Source organism: Pelophylax lessonae, assembly GCF_965119305.1.
Source record: "Pelophylax lessonae genome assembly, chromosome: 4".
Taxonomy (NCBI): domain Eukaryota; kingdom Metazoa; phylum Chordata; class Amphibia; order Anura; family Ranidae; genus Pelophylax; species Pelophylax lessonae.
Window position 1 is genome coordinate 625,867,349 of NC_138771.1, and position 21,105 is coordinate 625,888,453.

The following is a 21,105-nucleotide window of genomic DNA, read 5'->3' on the forward strand; positions in this document are numbered from 1 at the left end:
CCTGAAGAAGATCATATAACGTTGAAACGTGTTAGGACATATTGGTAGTTATTTTTAATGCAACTTTCATGATGTGTGCTATAATCTGTAATAGCTGGTCAATCGGCAAAAAATAACATTATTGAATGTATGGTTTTTGCCACTATCGACTATAGCAATCATGAAATCTGAGACCATAAGTTTTTGATGTGCAGTATATTTTTTAATCTAATGTGTGTAGCACCCTGCTAGGTAGGTGCTAGTGAGAAAGTATAGTTTTGAGCTCTGTCTGCTTACCAGAGGGGCTGCAGGTAAATCTATATTGTTCTCTGCCTTCACGCTGGTCCAATAGGGAGGCGTGTTGGACAGTGTTAGGAAACCTGACGAATGGGTGCGTAGGCTTTTGATGCTGTCCTGGTGATTGGCAGAGGGCAGGTCACCTCGGTACATTCTGGGATACTGTATAAAAGCCAGGAGCACATGTGCTGCGCTGTCTTTGGCTGGAGAGCGGAGTCCTGGCGGGAGGGGGCGGCTACCTCCTCCTCTGTAGAGGTGTCATGCGGTCGAAGGAGGTTGTCCTGAAGGCCAGAGAAGCGGTTGAGAGGAGCTGAACCCAGAGGTCTAGGGAAGATGACTGAGAGGGGAGACACTGGTGGACCTGGGACTGCAGTATCATGAGTACAGGGACTCGTGTCAAGGGGCCTGACCTGAGGGGGGCCACCCCTGCTAGTAGGATAGTCAGTGGACGGGTGTCAGCAGAGGAAGAGAGGGGAAACTAGGGAGAGTGTCCTGAAGATAACTGATTGTTCACTCTTAAAGATAAGAGACTTAATCCATATTCATCCATAGTGGCAGGATGAATAAACAGCCTGGCTGTTCCATACCTATTACAAAGCAGAGAAGATAGGAGTCCTCAAACATTGTGAATAGTTAAAATTGGAGAATCCCACTATTCCCTTCTCCTATCCCCATTCTACAATAAACAACAAAAACAACCAAATACCCCTGGACTGATTATTGGAGTGTGAGCCAAGGAGAATTAAGGAATTGTCTTTGCTTATGGCCATGTGCTGGTAACCAGGGGGAACCCACAGAGTGAATATCAAGCGGTCCTTATGGGGGGCAGGCCTACATGTATAATAAACTTTTCTTTTTTTAGCACGTTTTAATTTTTCATGGCGGCTTAAAAGTCCCAAGGGAAATGCAACTTTTAGGAAAGTTGCAGCCACCAGCTCATGACTAATTCACCTGATCGTTGCATATTTGTATAAAAGCATTTGCACGAGTACAAGTACTCATGCAGATGCTTGGTATTGGCACCAATAACAGTATCTGTGCAATGCTACTAAAAAGAACTATGTACAAGATGAGGACAGTCAACTTGCTTCTGTATAGCTGAAGCAAAAGTCCTTGCAAATGCAAACTGTGGACTTAGCTTTGTAGTAGAAGCAGTCAAAAGCACAAAAGCTTCTTCTTTAGAGCAATAAGAGCCGAGTCCCTTCACAAAGAACTACATAGACTGAGCTCTTCAGGACACCAGCCGATGTCCCCTTTACATGACACACAGCTGACTCTCTAGCACCAGAGGGGTGGCAGCAGCCCAAAAGTCTCTAAGATCTCTCACCGTCTGTACTCGCAAAATGTCCTCGGAAAGTTGGTTGCCTTCTTCCAACATCCGTGCAACACCTTTCTCCTGTGATACCAGTGTAGCGCACCCCCTAAGAAGTCCCAAGTAGAAAGCCATTCACACTGAATTTCCACAGTCTCCCCGAGTCAGAGAACAGTCTGTGAATTTTGTTTTTTTTTTTGTTTTGTTTTATTGAGGGATTAGAACTTGGATAGGGATTGGAAAGTTATGGGATGCCCACATGACTTCAGAACAATTCCAGGGACAACTTCTATATACTGTACAGTCTCTATAAACTCCTCTGCTTCCTCCAGCACACACTTGCTTGCAGAACTCCTAGCTATGTCACTCTAAAAAAAAGGATTTGTAGAAATGGCCCATAACAGACAGGAACTAGCAACCCCTATGCTTGTAGAATGTTGGAGTGACCCGTCTAACACATTTCCAGCACTTCCTCCCATGGTCACTGAGCAAAGCACCACCTCCTCAAGCACTGCCAGCCTGCCTGCAGCTGCCCCTTTCACTAGCCCTCCTGGATAACTTCTCCACAGTCCTCCCAGACTGGCACTCTCTCCACAGTCCTCCCAGACAGACACGCTCTCCACAGTCCTCCCAGACAGACACTCTCTCTGCAGTCCTCCCAGACTGACACTCTCTCCGCAGCCCTTCCAAAATGACACTCTCTCCACAGTACTCCCAGACTGACACTCTCTTAACAGTCCTCTCAGACAGACACTCTCTCCACAGTCCTCTCAGACTGATACTCTGTCCACAGTCCTCTCAGACAGACACTCTCTTCACAGTCCTCTCAGACTGATACTCTGTCCACAGTCCTCTCAGACTGATACTCTGTCCAGAGTCCTCTCAGACTGATACTCTGTCCACAGTCCTCTCAGACTGATACTCTGTCCACAGTCCTCTCAGACTGATACTCTGTCCACAGTCCTCTCAGACAGACACTCTCTCCACAGTCCTCTCAGACAGACATGCTCTCCACAGTCCTCTCAGACTGACACTCTCTCCACAGTCCTCCCAGACAGACACTCTCTCCGCAGTCCTCCCAGACTGACACTCTCTCCGCAGTCCTTCCAAAATGACACTCTCTCCACAGTACTCCCAGACTGACACTCTCTCCACAGTCCTCTCAGACAGACACTCTCTCCACAGTCCTCTCAGACAGACATGCTCTCCACAGTCCTCCCAGACAGACACTCTCTCCACAGTCCTCCCAGACTGACACTCTCTCCGCAGTCCTTCCAAAATGACACTCTCTCCACAGTACTCCCAGACTGACACTCTCTCCACAGTCCTCTCAGACAGACACTCTCTCCACAGTCCTCCCAGACAGACATTCTCTCCACAGTCCTCCCAGACTGACACTCTCTCCGCAGTCCTTCCAAAATGACACTCTCTCCACAGTACTCCCAGACTGACACTCTCTCCACAGTCCTCTCAGACAGACACTCTCTCCACAGTCCTCTCAGACTGATACTCTGTCCACAGTCCTCTCAGACTGATACTCTGTCCACAGTCCTCTCAGACTGATACTCTGTCCACAGTCCTCTCAGACTGATACTCTGTCCACAGTCCTCTCAGACAGACACTCTCTCCACAGTCCTCTCAGACTGATACTCTGTCCACAGTCCTCTCAGACTGATACTCTGTCCACAGTCCTCTCAGACAGACACTCTCTCCACAGTCCTCTCAGACAGACATGCTCTCCACAGTCCTCTCAGACTGACACTCTCTCCACAGTCCTCCCAGACAGACACTCTCTCCACAGTCCTCCCAGACTGACACTCTCTCCGCAGTCCTTCCAAAATGACACTCTCTCCACAGTACTCCCAGACTGACACTCTCTCCACAGTCCTCTCAGACTGATAATCTGTCCACAGTCCTCTCAGACAGACACTCTCTCCACAGTCCTCTCAGACTGATACTCACTCCACAGTCCTCTCAGACTGATACTCTGTCCACAGTCCTCTCAGACAGACACTCTCTCCACAGTCCTCTCAGACTGATACTCTGTCCACAGTCCTCTCAGACTGATACTCTGTCCACAGTCCTCTCAGACTGATACTCTGTCCACAGTCCTCTCAGACTGATACTCTGTCCACAGTCCTCTCAGACAGACACTTCATCCACAGTCCTCTCAGACAAACACTTCATCCACAGTCCTCCCAGAATGACACTCTCTCCACAGTCCTCTCAGACAGACACTCTCTCCACAGTCCTCTCAGACAGACACTCTCTCCACAGTCCTCTCAGACAGACACTCTCTCTCCACAGTCCTCCCAGACTGACACTCTCTTAACAGTCCTCTCAGACAGACACTCTCTCCACAGTCCTCGCAGACTGACACTCTCTCCACAGTCCTTGAGACCCGAACCCCAGGCCCAAAGTCACCTCCCCCAGACTAGGGGGGCACCCTCAAGGGCCACCGACAGCCTCCTCAGCACCCCATCTCCATCTTCCACCCGTCTGCCCTGCTGGCACGACTCATCCCTATTTATGAAGTGCCTGCCCTCTGCCAGCCCATTTGCTAGGGATTGGCTAGGGCCCTCATAAATATGCCAAATAGCCCCTCCTAACTTCCATCCACCACATCTGGAAGCTTCTCAAAGGTTCTAGAAAACAGGGAGAGGCACCGGGAATGCTGCTTGCTGAGTCATCCAGCCTCCCTGAGTCACTCAACCCTGACCCAGATTCAACCCCCGGCCTGGCTCTCAGCCAAACCAATTTACCTACACTAGCAGCTAACTATATACACTAGCACACTAGCTAGAGGGTGCTATACCAGACTAGATCTTCACATGACAGCCCCTCAGTCAGCTCACTGCAACTCCAGCATCCACACCCCTTTAGCTAGACCAGCTGAGGTCTCATGAACAGCAAGCACATGGTAGGGCTGCCCAGAGGGCAGCAAACCCTTCAGGCTGGACTTCTCCTCTGCAGGACAAGACCTCACTGCTCTGTGTCTCAGAGTATTTATACAGACTCCCAGCAGCCTTCAGGGCTACCCTTCCTAGGATTGGCCAGGGCTGTATACATTTTCATCCTGCTCATTTGTCTTGCTCCACACCTATGTTTCAGAGAGATCCACAGTGCTCTGGAAAGCAGAGGAAGCAATCAAACCTGCAGCAGGTGAAACACTGAACAGACCTAACTAATCACATGCAGCTGCACTGATTACAGTGAGCACACATAAATTTATTGAACAACAAAACACTGGAAACAGTGAGCCAAACTAAATTTACCTAATCCTAGCACCTATCTAGGGTGCTACAATTATTTAGGTAGGCAAATTGGTCATACAGGAAAAGTCATAGAATTTGCCTGGCTACTACGAAATTAAAGCTGTGGGTAGCTCTATCGGCCATTGTTGGCTGAACAGTGACTGTATCCAATCAGATGCAATCACTGTTTGGGTGTTCTGACAGTGTACGTGTCGGCTATCAGAATACAATAGCCGGAAGGGGAGATTTCTCCATCCACTAATGCCTCGTACACACGTACCGATCGGCCGTCTTTTGTCCCCGGGCTGTCGTGTCCGCTGAAAAGTGCAAAAGACTGCACACAAATTTTGTCCGCCGACTGCAGAAGTGATGTCATGTGATGGTTAACTTTCCGTGTGTTTTTTCTTTTCTGAGCATGCCCAGTCTTGCAAATCTGCTGTCTGTCGGCCGAATTCTGTATTGACTGGCGAACAATCGGCCGCTCTGCTGTCGGCATACAAAAATTTTAATGCTTGCACGACAGATTCTTTTCGGTCGAAAGTGCGCTGTCGGCTGTCGGAAGCATCATACTAACAAGACGAAAATCGGCCGATCGTTCGGCGGCCGAATCTTTTCTGCCGACAATCTGCACGTGTGTACGGGGCATAAGATGGGTTGGAGAAATCAAGCCAGAGTGGAGACTTTGCTCAAGGTTAATGTCCCCCCCCCCTTTTTTTTAACAGAGTTTATACTTCTCACCATAGTTGAACCCATAATGACAAGATATCTAAAGCAAATGTGCCAAATGTGCCAAAATTCTCCATCCATTAGGTGATTTTGGCACATTTACTTTAGATATCTGGTATCTGGTCATTGGGGGTTCAACTAAGGTGAAAAGTATACACTCTGTAAAAAAAAAAAAAGGGGGGGGGGGACATTAACCTTGAGCAAAGTCCTCTCCGGCTTGATTTTTGAAAACCGCTAGATCTTTCTATATTGGCAAAGTCGCCTTTCAAGCCTGGTAAGCTTCATTTCACCATATTCGCCTTTCCAATATTTTTTACTTTCTGCTATAAAACATATCCCATAAAAAATAGAAAAAATCTAATCTCTTAATAAATTATGGCCAAAATGTATTCTGCTAAATGTGTTTGGTAAAAAAAAAAAAAAAAATCCTAATAAGTGTAAATTGATTGGTTTTTGTAAAAAAAAAAAACATAATTTTTTTCCACTCAAAGCATCAACAAACTATGGGATATATTCTGGAATTTTTATTTTTTAATTTTTTATACTAGTAATGGTGGCAATCAGTGACTTATAATGGGACTGCGATAGTGTGGCGAGCAAGCTGACACTTGACTGACACTTTGTGGGAACTAACTGCCACTGAAATCACCAGTGAAATTATTACAATGATCAGTGCTAATAATATGCACTGTCACTGTAGTAATGACACTGGGGAGATAGGGGTTAACATCTAGGGCGATCAAGGGGTTAAATATGTGCCTAACCAGTGCTTATGCTTGTAATGTGTGCTCCTTTTACTGGGGATCTAGGGGTTTTCATTCCCTGCTTGAATGAAAAAGCAACGAGATCCTAAACATGTGCAGTTCATTTCATTATAAATTGAAATAAGGATATATCCGAATTTCTGAATTACAAAAGTAACAAATTTAAACAAATTCAAAATAACAAATTAAAAATTTGGCTTGAAATTCGAATTTGAAAAGTTTTCTAATCTAATTTGAATATTTTTTTAATCTAATTTGAATAGTTTTCTAATCTAATTTGAATAGTTTTTGAATCAAATTCAAATTTCCTAAGAGAATAAAATAGAATAGAAAAAAAAGGAATAGAATAGAAAATAATATAATAGAAAATAAAAGAATAGAATAGAATGGGGTAAAACATAACAGAATGCAAAATTAAAGAATAGGAAAAAATAAAGTAGATAAAAAAGGAACAGAATAGAAAATAAAATAATATAGTAAAACAGAACAAAACAGAATATAAAATAAAAGAACAGAATAAAATAAAATAGAATGGAAAATAAAGAAATAGACTAGAATAAAAATTAGAATAGAATAAATTAGAAAGAATATAACCATCGTCTGAATACATTCTAATTTGAATAGAACATATAATAATAGAATAGAAAATAAAATAATAGAATAAAACAGAATAAACAATAGAAAAGAATGGAAAAAAAAAATAGAAAGAATAGAATAAAATAGAAAGAATATAACCATTTTCCGAAATCTGAATTTTGAATAGAATAAATTTGAAATTGAATAGAATATAATAGAAAAGAACAAAATAGAAAATAAAAAATAGAATAGAAAAAACAATGCAACAGAATAGAACAGAAAGAATATAACCATCTTACAAAATTCTGATTTTGAACAGAATAAATTCAATTTCGAATGGAATTCGAAAAATTCAAATCATTTCGAATTTGAATAAACAAAATGATATCTGAAAGCAAATTAAACAAATTTAACTTACCTAATTTATGCAAATAACGAATCAAAATGAAACACATTTTTTTGTTTTGCACATGTCTACGATATCCCTTGTCACTGAACAAAGCTCTGTGTTGTTTACACTCACAGAGTTGTGTTGGGGGAAGATCAGAGTTGATTGCTGGATGCCAGCAGTCAATCACTGGCCTGGAACCCGGTGATCGCCCTCTGCCCGGAAATGCAGAAGCCCGTATATGTACGTGTCACAGTAAATGTACAGTGCGCAGTCAGCAAAAAACAAAAAACAAAACAAAATACTAAGAGAAAAGAGGGTTAAGGTCCATTTACACACACCGTTTCTAGTGCTTTGTGTTAAGGCATGCGCAGCAACATGTCTTATGTCACACATTAACATTGAAATTAATGGGCTGCCAACTCACCAGACAATCAAAAGATCAGACATGCACAATTTCTTTTTGATTCAGCGCACCCCTGCATAAAGTAGGGCTTTACGGTGTGTTGTGCTGCCCTGCAACATACAGTGCCTTGCGAAAGTATTCGGCCCCCTTGAACTTTTCGACCTTTTGCCACATTTCAGGCTTCAAACATAAAGATATAAAACTGTAATTTTTTTTGAAGAATCAACAACAAGTGGGACACAATCATGAAGTGGAACAAATTTTTTTTGGATATTTCAAACTTTGTTAACAAATAGAAAACTGAAAAATTGGGCGTGCAAAATTATTCAGCCCCTTTACTTTCAGTGCAACAAACTCTCTCAAGAAGTTCAGTGAGGATCTCTAAATGATCCAATGTTGACCTAAATGACTAATGATGATAAATAGAATCCACCTGTGTGTAATCAAGTCTCCGTATAAATGCACCTGCACTGTGATAGTCTCAGAGGTCCGTTTAAAGCGCAGAGAGCATCATGAAGAACAAGGAACACACCAGGCAGGTCCGAGATACTGTTGTGGAGAAGTTTAAAGCCGGATTTGGATACAAAAAGATTTCCCAAGCTTTAAACATCCCAAGGAGCACTGTGCAAGCGATAATATTGAAATGGAAGGAGTATCAGACCACTGCAAATATACGAAGACCTGGCCGTCCCTCTAAACTTTCAGCTCATACAAGGAGAAGACTGATCAGAGATGCAGCCAAGAGGCCCATGATCACTCTGGATGAACTGCAGAGATCTACAGCTGAGGTGGGAGACTCTGTCCATAGGACAACAATCAGTCATATACTGCACAAATCTGGCCTTTATGGAGTGGAGAGAAGAAAGCCATTTCTTAAAGATATCCATAAAAAGTGTTGTTTAAAGTTTGGCACAAGCCACCTGGGAGACACACCAAACATGTGGAAGAAGGTGCTCTGGTCAGATGAAACCAAAATCAAACTTTTTGGCAACAATGCAAAACGTTATGTTTGGCGTAAAAGCAACACAGCTCATCACCCTGAACACACCATCCCCACTGTCAAACATGGTGGTGGCAGCATCATGGTTTGGGCCTGCTTTTCTTCAGCAGGGACAGGGAAGGTGGTTAAAATTGATGGGAAGATGGATGGAGCCAAATACAGGACCATTCTGGAAGAAAACCTGATGGAGTCTGCAAAAGACCTGAGACTGGGACGGAGATTTGTCTTCCAACAAGACAATGATCCAAAACATAAAGCAAAATCTACAATGGAATGGTTCACAAATAAACATATCCAGGTGTTAGAATGGCCAAGTCAAAGTCCAGACCTGAATCTAATCGAGAATGTGTGGAAAGAACTGAAAACTGCTGTTCACAAACGCTCTCCATCCAACCTCACTGAGCTCGAGCTGTTTTGCAAGGAGGAATGGGCAAAAATTTCAGTCTCTCGATGTGCAAAACTGATAGAGACATACCCCAAGCGACGTACAGCTATAATTGCAGCAAAAGGTGGCACCACAAAGTATTAACTTAAGGGGGCTGAATAATTTTGCACGCCCAATTTTTTAGTTTTTTATTTGTTAAAAAAGTTTGAAATATCCAATAAAGTTTGTTCCACTTCATGATTGCGTCCCACTTGTTGTTGATTCTTCAAAAAAAAATTACAGTTTTATATCTTTATGTTTGAAGCCTGAAATGTGGCAAAAGTTCGAAAAGTTCAAGGGGGCCGAATACTTTCGCAAGGCACTGTATTTGCATTGGGTTCATGTGTTGGTATGCCATTGACAATTAATGACAATGCAATGCACTGTTGAATATAATATGCTATAACATGCCTTGTGGTAACATGTACTCTCACTATGCAATGCACTGGAAAAGTATAAATGAGCTCTTAATAAGAAACTAATTAAAGTAGAACTATAGACAAAACTTTTTTTTACATTTTGGATGGAGTAAGGGAGGGTTATAACCCCTGACAATTTTTTATTTTTTTTTTTGCCACCTGTGTCCCATTGCAGCGATTTTTCTTCACTTCCTGTCCCATAACCAAATAGGAAGTGAGAGGAAATACCTGAAAATTAAGGGAATTTATTGGGGACCCCCAGATCACCAGAACTAGTGTCCCTATTGGAAGACCTTTCTTGAAACTGCATCTAAAACCCACCTTCTCCTGACCTGTCCCGCAACACACTATACACGAGGAGCGTGATTCGCCCCTTACTGGACCTTATTAGACAAGCTGGGGCAACATACACTTGGGGTCATCCATTCAGTGTTAAGTTGACTCGGGATGACCGTAGATTTGTCCTCTTTGACCCGGAACAGCTCCCTGATCTTTTCCTCTTCCTTGAGCAAGATCCGATAGACATTCCGAACTGGTTGGACACCCCGAGGACAGATCGAGGTTACAGAGACGTGTTCCTCTCCCACAGCGGCAAAGACGTTCAAGATCCAGATCCGTGTCTATGAATCATGGCATGAGACGCCCTACCTCACCAGAAGATTAAATAGTCCCTGTATTGGAGGACCGCTGAAGGCCTTAACCGAAGGACTAGATACAGTCATCTTTCTTTTGTCAACTCCCATCAGATCTACTCTAGTCATGTCCTTTCATCTATGATGCCTTTCTCCCCGTGGCCACGTTCATGACTTCAGGGAATGGGTATGTTGGAGCTTGGGGCTTCTGGCTGGATTTATTCGGCTCTTCGCCGGTGAGTTGTTTCTGGCTGGAGTTTGGGACGGACCTTGGCACCTGTTGTCCTATATTAGTTATTACAAGATGTAGCTGTATACCATTTAAAGTGCTGTTGCTTTTTCATTAATTATCAATGCACAAGTGTTACTTTATTTCCGCATATTTTATTTTCTAGAGAGTGTGTTTATCACTCTTCTTATATGCCTGTCATACTTCCGGGATCACATCTCGGATTTCTCCTTGTCACGTACCTGATCCAAAGCCGGAGTGTAGAGAGGGCTCCCCCTTGCGGCTAGGTGCAGAGCACCCCTGGAAGTGGGACAGGGAGTGCTGTGCCCGAAGTTGCACGGGTTGCCGGTTGGGATGACCAGATGGAAGCAGGAACAAAGCTTGTTGTGAAGTTCCAAGCAGGTCCGGAACACTTTGGCAAGCCAGGCAGTAGCAGGATGCAAACAGGAACAGACTGGGAGTATGCTGTAGAGAAGTCAAGAGCCAAGCCGAGGTCAAGTATAGGAGCAGACAACAGGAAACCAGGAGTAAGCCAAGGGGTCAGGAGCCAGGAGAAACAACGTCAGACAGTCCGGGTCGGCAACAGGGAATAAAGATCAGCAGGTTACAAGGCACAGGGAACACGGGAGGCTGTTGATCATCCAGCAACTTGTTGTTAAGATTGCTGGCTTTAAATAGGCCGTTTAGCGCCAAGCGCCATTACGCACTTGCGTATGCGCGTGCGCATTGGCGCACGCACATTTTGGACCGTGTTCGCCCGTGATTGGGCGCGCATGCGTGTTCGCGCCAATGCGCAAATTCGCTGATTAGCAATGACGTTGTTAGTGCCCTGACAGTGCCCCCCCCGAGGGGCAGCCTTCGGATGCCCAAGTAAGATCGCTTTTCAGGGAATCTGTTGAAGAATACTCGCAGGAGTCTGGGAGCGTGTATGTTCTTCGCCGGTTCCCACGAACTCTCCTCAGGTGCATAGCCTTTCCATTTTATCAGGTACTGAACCTGCCTTCCTCTTTTCCGGCAATCCAAGATGGATTCAATCTCGTACTCAGTTTCTCCATCTACCGTAACAGGAGGTGGAGGCAAGTCATCTCTTCCAGGAAAGGGGCCAGGATTTGCAGGCTTTAGCAGGGAGACGTGGAAGACTGGGTGAATCCTGTATGTGCTTGGAAGACAAAGTTCAAAGGCCACGGGATTGATCATCCTTTTGATCGAAAAGGGGCCAATGAACTTCGGACCCAGCCTTCTGGATGGGCAGGACAACTTAAGGTTCACTGTGGAGAGCCACACTTTGTCTCCTACCTTCAGAGCTGGACTGTCCTTCTTCCTCTTGTCATAGAATTCCTTGTAATCCATTTGTGCTTTTTGCCAGGTTTCCTGTAAGAGTAGGAAGTTTTCTTGTATAAGGGCTACCCTGTCTTGGACGGCAGGTACAGTAGCTTCGGGCATAGGTGTAGGCAGAGAAGATGGGTGGAATCCGTAGTTCGCCCAGAATGGAGACTGACGAGTGGAGGCATGGATGGAGTTGTTATAAGCGAATTCCGCACATGGCAGTAAGACTGCCCAGTTGTCCTGGGAAAAGGTAGAAAAGCAGCGGAGGTATTGCTCCAATGTCTGGTTAGTTCTTTCAGTTTGGCCATTAGTCTGAGGGTGGTAAGCTGAAGACAAGCAGACCTGGATGTTTAAGACCTTACAGAGCGCCCTCCAGAATCTGGAGGTAAATTGTACCCCACGATCGGACACGATACTGCCGGGTAGACCATGTAGCCTTAAGATCTCTTTCACAAAAGTGTGTGCCGTGTCTATGGCCGAAGGAGTACCTATCATGGGCAAGAAGTGGGCCATTTTTGATAGGCGATCCACCACCACCATGATTGTGGAGAATCCGTCTGAAGAGGGTAGATCTACTATGAAGTCCATAGACAACATTTCCCATGGCCGACTTGGGACCGGAAGTGGTCTTAGTAGACCCCAGGCTTGGACGTGGCTGCCCTTGTTACGAAGGCAGGTTGTACAGGAGCTCACGTAATTTTGACAGTCCTGCCTTAAGTTTGGCCACCAATAGGCTCGTTGGATTAGTTCCAGAGTTTTGCGGACCCCAAAGTGGCCAGCTAGTTGGTGATCGTGGCATGCTTTAAAGACTGCGAGTCTGGTTTCCTGAGGTACAAAGATCTTGTCCTTGTGCCAAAAAAGTTTTCCTCGTTTCTCGAGTGAAGGGATCTCAGGAACAAAACATTGGGCAGAGGCTGATTCCAGGGTAGACCTAAGGTCTGGTTGCATTAGGAGAAAATTTTGGGAGGACAGGATAGTGCTGGGGGTGGTATCCACAGGGGTTTCAGGGAACATCCGTTAGAGAGCGTCCGCCTTCCTGTTTTTGGAGCCCGGACGGTACGTGAGATGAAAATTGAATCTTGAGAAAAATAATGCCCATCTGGCTTGTCGAGGTCTCAAACATTTGGCCGATCTGAGATATTCAAGATTTTTGTGGTCGGTGAATATCATTATCGGATGTGCTGCACCTTCTAACAGATACCGCCATTCTTCAAAAGCAGCCTTAATGGCCAACAGTTCTCGATCACCCACATCGTAATTCCTTTCAGGTTGGCTGAGCTTCCGGGAGAAAAAAGCAACCGGGTGAAGCATCGCCTTGGGTCCTTGGCGTTGGGAGAGAACTGCTCCTGTGGCCACTTCTGAAGCATCGACCTCTAGGACGTAAGGCAAGGCTGGATCTGGATGTTGTAACACAGGGGCACAGGTAAACAGGGCTTTGAGCTTGTCAAATGCCATCTGAGCTGCTGAGGACCATTGAAAATGGGTGTGTTGCCGGGTAATTTGGGTAATAGGAGCAATAACGCGAGAAAAGTCTTTGATGAACCTCCGGTAGAAGTTTGCAAAACCCACAAACCTTTGGATGCCTTTCTTGTCTGTGGGAGCAGGCCACTCCAGGATGGCAGATACTTTTTGAGGATCCATTGCCACTCCATCTGTTGAGATGATCAAGCCCAGGAATTGTATAGACGATTTTTCGAATTCGCACTTTTCTGATTTTGCATAAAGTCCGTGTTTCCTTAGAGTAGCCAGTACCTTCCTTACATGCATTCTGTGCAGTTCCAGGGTGGCAGAAAAAATAAGGATATCATCCAAGTAAACAATGAGAAAGTTGTCCAAAAATTCTCTGAAGATATCATTCACTAGGTGTTGAAAAGTGGCCGGGGCATTGCACAGCCCGAAGGGCATGACAAGGTATTAGTAGTGCCCGAAGCGGGTTCGAAAGGCAGTTTTCCACTCGTTGCCCTCGCGGATCCGTACCAGGTTGTAGGCCCCTCGCAAGTCTAGTTTAGTGAAAACTCGGGCGGTACGGAACCTTTGAAAGAGTTCGGGAACAAGGGGAAGAGGGTACCGATTTTTAATGGTAATTTTATTTAGGTCCCTGTAATCCACACATGGCCTGAGAGTGTGATCCTTCTTCTCCACGAAGAAGATCCCAGCTCCTGCCGGGGAAGAAGAAAGACGAATAAATCCCTTCTTGAGGTTCTCATCAATATATTGACGTAAGGCTTCAAGCTCTGTTTCTGAAAGTGGAAAGATACGCCCAAAGGAAATTTCTGCACCGGGCAACAGTTCAATTGGGCAATCATAGGGACGGTGAGGTGGTAGTGCGTCCCCTTTTTTCTTGTCAAAGACATCCAGAAAGTCGTGATAAACTGAAGGACCTCTTGGCTGGCATTAGAGACAGGTTGAATGGAGAGACAGCTTGTAGACTGCGGGATTCCAGATGGCATACAGTGTTGGAGGCAGTACATTGATTTGAAGGAAACCTCCCCTTTGAGCCAGTCTATCTGTGGGTTATGTGCCCGTAACCAAGGAATTCCCAAAATTATGGGAAACATGGGTGAAGGAAGAACATCAAAGTGAAGGAATTCCTGATGGTTGGGGCCAGTTGTGGAAAGGATGGGTAGGGTTTCCTGAGTAATGGGCCCTGATCTGGGCGTGGTGCCATCAGCAAGGTGGATCTCTAGTTTATGGCCTTTAGTCTGAAGCGGGATATGAAGGGCCTTTGCTAGAGAGATATCCAGGAAGCAACTGCAGGCTCCGGAGTCAATGATGGCGGGCAGCTTGACTTCCCTTTCCGAAACCTGCAAAGACACAGCGAGGACTAGGTGAGTTGGGGAAGGTCCCGGAATCTGGAGATGCATGCAGCTGGGAGAAGGAGCCTTACTTGGTCTCACCGGGCAGTTGCGAAGGAAGTGTCCATCTCCTCCACAGTAAAGGCACAGGTTTGCTTGCCGGCGACAAAGTCGTTCAGCAGGAGTTAAAGCTGCGCGGACCGCCCCAATCTGCATCGGTTCGTCAGGGGGAATCGGACTGGCAGCCGTGGGCAGCGGTGCCGGAGTTGGCGGAACTTTGGGCAGCATCCAAGATGGCTGAAATAATTGTGCACGTTCCGACCGACGCTCCCGTAAACGTCTGTCCAGCTGAATAGAAAGCTGAATGAGACCTTCCAATGTGGTAGGGGTCTCTATTCTTGCAAGTTCATCCTTAAGGGTCTCGGAAAGGCCTAGCCGATACTGATATTTGAGGGCGGCCTCATTCCAACCCGTGTCTGCAGCCCACCTACGAAAGTCCACGGTATAGTCCTCCACAGGGCGTCGGCCTTGCTGTAACTTGTGGAGGGTTGCCTCGGCAGTGGCCATGCGTTGTGGGTCATCATACAATTGACCCATAGAAGCAAAGAAAACGTCTATAGAGTTCAAGGCAGGGTCTTTCTGTTCCAACAGATGGTGGGCCCATGATTGGGGTTCATCGGATAATAAGGAAATAAAAAACCCCACTTTAACTGTCTCTGAGGCAAAAGTTCTAGGCTGTAGAGCCAGATATAGCAGGCAAGCGTTTTTAAACGACTTGAATTTCTTGCGGTCACCAGAGAAACTTTCCGGAGTGGGTACCCTCGGCTCAGGGGGAGGAGCCATCACAGCAGGTGCTGAGGGTCCTGAAGCTGAAGGAGCGGAGGCGGAGACTGCAGTGGATGGACCAGGGGTTGCCGGCAAAGATGGTGCTGACAGGTTCTGGAGGCAACCTTCTATCTGGAAGTAACCATCTTGGAGGTTCTTAACCGCTTGGGTTAATGCTGTTACTTGTTGACATAAAGCTTCCAACGGGGAGACACCTCTCTCAGCTTCTGTCATGGCTGGATGATACTGTCACGTACCTGATCCGAAGCCGGAGTGTAGAGAGGGCTCCCCCTTGCGGCTAGGTGCAGAGCACCCCTGGAAGTGGGACAGGGAGTGCTGTGCCCGAAGTTGCACGGGTTGCCGGTTGGGATGACCAGATGGAAGCAGGAACAAAGCTTGTTGTGAAGTTCCAAGCAGGTCCGGAACACTTTGGCAAGCCAGGCAGTAGCAGGATGCAAACAGGAACAGACTGGGAGTATGCTGTAGAGAAGTCAAGAGCCAAGCCGAGGTCAAGTATAGGAGCAGACAACAGGAAACCAAGAGTAAGCCAAGGGGTCAGGAGCCAGGAGAAACAACGTCAGACAGTCCGGGTCGGCAACAGGGAATCACGATCAGCAGGTTACAAGGCACAGGGAACACGGGAGGCTGTTGATCATCCAGCAACTTGTTGTTAAGATTGCTGGCTTTAAATAGGCCGTTTAGCGCCAAACGCCATTACGCACTTGCGTATGCGCGTGCGTATTGGCGCACGCACATTTCGGACTGCGTTCGCCCGTGATTGGGCGCGCATGCGTGTTCGCGCCAATGCGCGAATTCGCTGATTAGCAATGACGTTGGTAGTGCCCTGACACTCCTCTTCGACCTTACTCTCACATTAGGTTTGGCACGGTTTGTGCCTGAACATGATAAACACGTAAACCTGCAAAGCACGTAACTGTGGTAAGCCTCTGGCCCGCTCCCTCCATCCTAAGCCTCCTTCTACCTTTATTACCCACATTCAGAATGCCACCTCAGTTTAAGAGACCTCTGTGCCCTGCCGTGGACACCTTTTGTTCACCGCAAGGTTACATCTCCCTCTTATACTCTTACTTGTCAGACTCTTCGGATTTGGGACCGACTGACCACATTCGGCAACCTATCTAAATTGCAGGGCCCCATGACCCCCTTTTTTGGAGCCCCAGCCTTCCCGCCGGCTTCTAGTGTGAAGAGGTTTGGCCCGTGGAGTAAAGACGATCACAGACGCCTTGCCCAACTCCTCCACACTGATCCATCACTGATGGCTGCGGTCCTATCTCGAGAACCTTTTCAACTCACAATGGGATGGTTACAGAGACAACAGGTCCTTTCCTATATCTGTACACTGCCTTCTCTAACAGATATCCTGGTGGACCCTTCGAGTTTTGAGGACTTGCTGTTGGAGGCCGGTCCTCCCGAGCGGGGCTTCTCCAATCTGTACTCCATGTTGCTTCGGTCTTTTTCCCCTGATCTGCCGCATTACACGCGAGCATGTGAGAAGGAACTTCAACATGCTTTCTCACCCATCAACTGGCAGAAATGCTTCATATTAACACATAAACTATCACTGACCACCAAAACCCAGGAGAAGGGCTTTAAATTGTTGACCAGATGGTACAAATGCCCCTCCATCGTAAAATACATAGACCATTCCCTATCAGACGTTTGTTGGAGGTGTTCATCTGCTACAGGGACACTATTCCATACTTGGTGGGGTTTCCCCCCAGTTCAGAAACTGTGGGAAACGATTTTTACTCTGTACTACAGGCTGATGTTGACCTCTCTTCAACCCATACCAGAAATCACCCTATTGTCAATCATACCAGGGTAATTTCGATCCATCAAAAAAGACATCCTGCAGCACTTCTTGGCCGCAACAAGGATAGTAATACCTAGACATTAGAGAACATCGGATATGCCTTCACTGGGAGACCACTGGGCCATTGAGGTGGAAAATATTGGAGACTTGGAGCGTCTGTTGGCGAAGGAGAATGGAAAACTGGGCCAATTCTTCACCACAAGGTCATCTTGGTTCGTGTTCCAATTTTCAACAGACTTCGTTCACTGGGCCAAGGGCGCATCAGATACTGGTACCCCTGTGCCATGATGGAGTGCGTACAACCTTCACAACACTTTCCCCCCTCTCCCTCTTTCCTTTATCCCTCTTCTGTCTCATTTATATTCTTCCCCTTATATTTCTGCCTTGAACTTTTCTGAGCTACCTTTACACCAAATTATGGCAAAATTCCATGTATATAACATCTCTAATGACCTTAACAGATCATATCCTACTGTGAGAAGGAGGTTATTGACGTAACTCACTATATCCTTTCCGATATAATGGGTCCATTTGCTTTTTGGTGGCTTATGAGATCTATTTCATGTATTTCAATACGGAAACCTTTGGAGGTCTTTATTATACTTTTACGTCCGAAAATCAAATTGGGAAAATGCCATAATGTTGTAACTATGCTAATTTTCTTATGATCCTTATCTTTGTACCATATTTGTATAACTTGGTATATAACTTTTTATATTGTTGTACATTCTTTTTCTATTCATCTTTTAATAAAATAAGATTGAACAAAAAACACCCACGTCTGGAGCAGAGGGAAGAGCGTCTGAGATGCACAAAGGGGTACAGCAATTGTAGCCCTAATATTATTGTTGCTGGTTCACCACCAAAATGAACACCTACGTCTGGAGCAGAAGAAAGAGTGCCTGAGCTGTACTAGGGTGTACAGCAATTATGGCCCAAAAATATTGTTGCTGGTTCACCACCCACCAAAATACACCCACGTCTGGAGGAGAAGGAAGAGCGCCTGAGATTCACGAGGGGGTACAGCAATTATGGCACTAATATTATTGTTGCTGGTTCACCACCAAAAAAAAAACACCCACGTCTGGTGCAGAAGGAAGAGCATCTAAGATGCACAAGGGGAGCAGCAATTATGCCCTAAATATTATTAGTGCTGCTGCGCAAAAAAAAAAAAAATGAATTGAAAAGAAAAAAAAAAAATATATATATATATATATTTTTCCCACAAACAGAGCTTTCTTTTGGTGGTATTTGATCACCTGTGTGATTTTTACTTTTTGCGCTGTAAACAAAAAAAGAGTGTAAATTTTGCAAAAAAAAACCATATTTTTCAAATTTTTTATATGAAATTCCCCCCCCCCCAAAAAAAAATGTAAAAATTAAATTTGTTTAACATTTTAGGCCAATTTGTTTTCTGCTACATATGTTTGGTAAAAAAAAATCGCAAAAAGCGTATTTTGATTGGTTTGCGCAAAAGTTATTGCGTTTACTAACTAAGGGAAAGATTTTTGTCATTTTTGTTGTTTTTTTTTTTTAACGCGTAATGGCGGCGATCTAAGATTTTTTTTGCGGTACTGCGACATTGCGGCGGACAGATCGGACCCTTGACTGACATTTTTGACACTTTTGGGGTTACCAGTGACATTACTACAGTAATCAGTGCTATACATATGCAATGTTACTGCAAAATGACACTGACAGGGAAGGGGTTAACTTTATTGGGGAAGGAGGGGTTAAGTGTGTCCGTAGGGGCGTGCTTCTAACTGTGATTGGACATGGCTACTGGTGTAGGAACAGAGATCAACGGTCCTACATAGTAGAACCGTGTGATCTCCATTCTTACCTTTCTCCCTTCACGGCGGACGATCGCGAGTGACTGGCGGACATCGGGTCCGCCGGTCACACGCACGGACTTCCCAGGGAACGAGCCGGGGCGGGCGGGCGCGCGCTCGCCCGATATTGGCTCACAAGCAAGTGACAGGCTAGTGAAGTACCGATACGTCACTTTGCCTGCCCGGGGCTGACCGCCGCAGTATATGTACTTGCGGCGGTCGGCAACCGGTTAATCTATAAACCGCACACTCACTAACTACCCTGCCTAATTTTTCTTTCCTAACACAGTACACGCGGCTACCGTGTAAGCAGCCTTTATATAGTGTGGGGCGTGGACTTAGCCCCTGAGCCGTGATTGGCTAAAGGCACCCTGCCTTTGGCCAATCACGGACATTGTGCTGTGATTAGCCAATGCATACAGGTCAAGGTGCATGCTTCGGCCAATCACAAGCATTGTATTATGGCGGGCGTATTTCCCGTGAACGGCCCCGTTTGTTCCTTGTTCTACGAACAAACGAACAGCCGATGTTCGAGTCGAACTTAGGTTCGACTTGAACTCGAAGCTCATCCCTAGGTGACAGGACCCCGTTCTGGGCAACAATAGTGGTCTGTGCATCTATGATGGGTGAGCGAGGTGACAGGAATCCCACTACTGGGCAACTATTGTGCTCTGTGAATCCTTGATGTGTAAGTGGGGTGACAGGATCCCTGTGCTGGGTTACTGTTATGCTCTGCCAATCGATGATGGGTGAGCAAGAGAACCCCTGTGTCATGTGAGCAGGATGACAGGACCCCCATACTGAGCAACGATTGTATTCAGCAAAGCTGTCAGGTGAGAAAGGTGACAGGACCCCTGTACTGGACAACTATTGTGCTCTGTGAATGTATGACAGGTGAGCATGATGGCAGAACCCCCGTCTTGGGTGCTTTGTGTATCTAGGACAGTTGAGTGGGGTGACAATACCCCCATGCTGGGAATCCATAACAGGTGAGTGGGATAACGGGACCCCAATGCCAGGAATTTATTGTGTTCTGTGAATCCATGACAGGTGAGTGGGGTAACGGGACCCCCATGCTGGGAATTTATTGTGTCCATGACAGGTGAGTGGGGTCACGGTACCACTTTCAGGGCAACTTTTGTGCTCTGTGAATCTTGATGTGTAACTGGGGTGACAGGACCCCTGTGCTGGGAAATTATTCTGCCCTGTGGGCAATTACTCTGCCCTGTGAATGTAAGATGGGTGAGTGAGGTGCCGGGGGACCCCTGTGCTGAGCAAGTTGAGCAGGTTGACAGGACCCACATGCCATACTGTCTGCCCTTATGTTGTAAAGCGCTGCACAAACTGTTGGCGCTATATAAATCCTGTATAACTGGGGTCTCCAAACTATGGCCCAGGGGCCGAATGTGGCCCTTCGCTTGCCTTTAACTGGCCCTTGGGGCACTATTCCTTCCACCGATACCAACGATGGGGCACTATTTCTCCACTGATACCAACGATGGGGCACTATACCTCCCACTGACAACAATCATGGGGCACTATTCCCCCATTGACAACAATCATGGGGCACTATTCCCTCATTGACAACAATCATGGGGCACTATTCCCCCTTTGACACCAATGATGGGGCACTATTCCTCCCACTGACATCAATGATGGGACACTATTCCTCCCACTAACACCAATGATGGGGTACTATTCCTCCCACTGACACCAATGATGGGGCACTATTTCTCCACTAACACTAACGATGGGGCATTATTTCTCCACTGACACCAATGATGGGGCACTATTCCTCCCACTGACACCAATGATGGGGCACTATTCTTCCCACTGACACCAATGATGGGGCACTATTCCTCCCACTAACATCAATGATGGGGCACTATTTCTCCCAATGACACCAATGATGGGGCACTATTCCTCCCACTGACACCAGTCATGGGGCACTATTTCTCCCACTAACATCAATGATGGGACAGTATTTCTCCCACTGACACCAACAATGAGACACTGTTTATCCCACTGACACCAATGATGGGGCACTATTTCTCCTACTGACACCAATGAAGGGGCACCATTCCTAC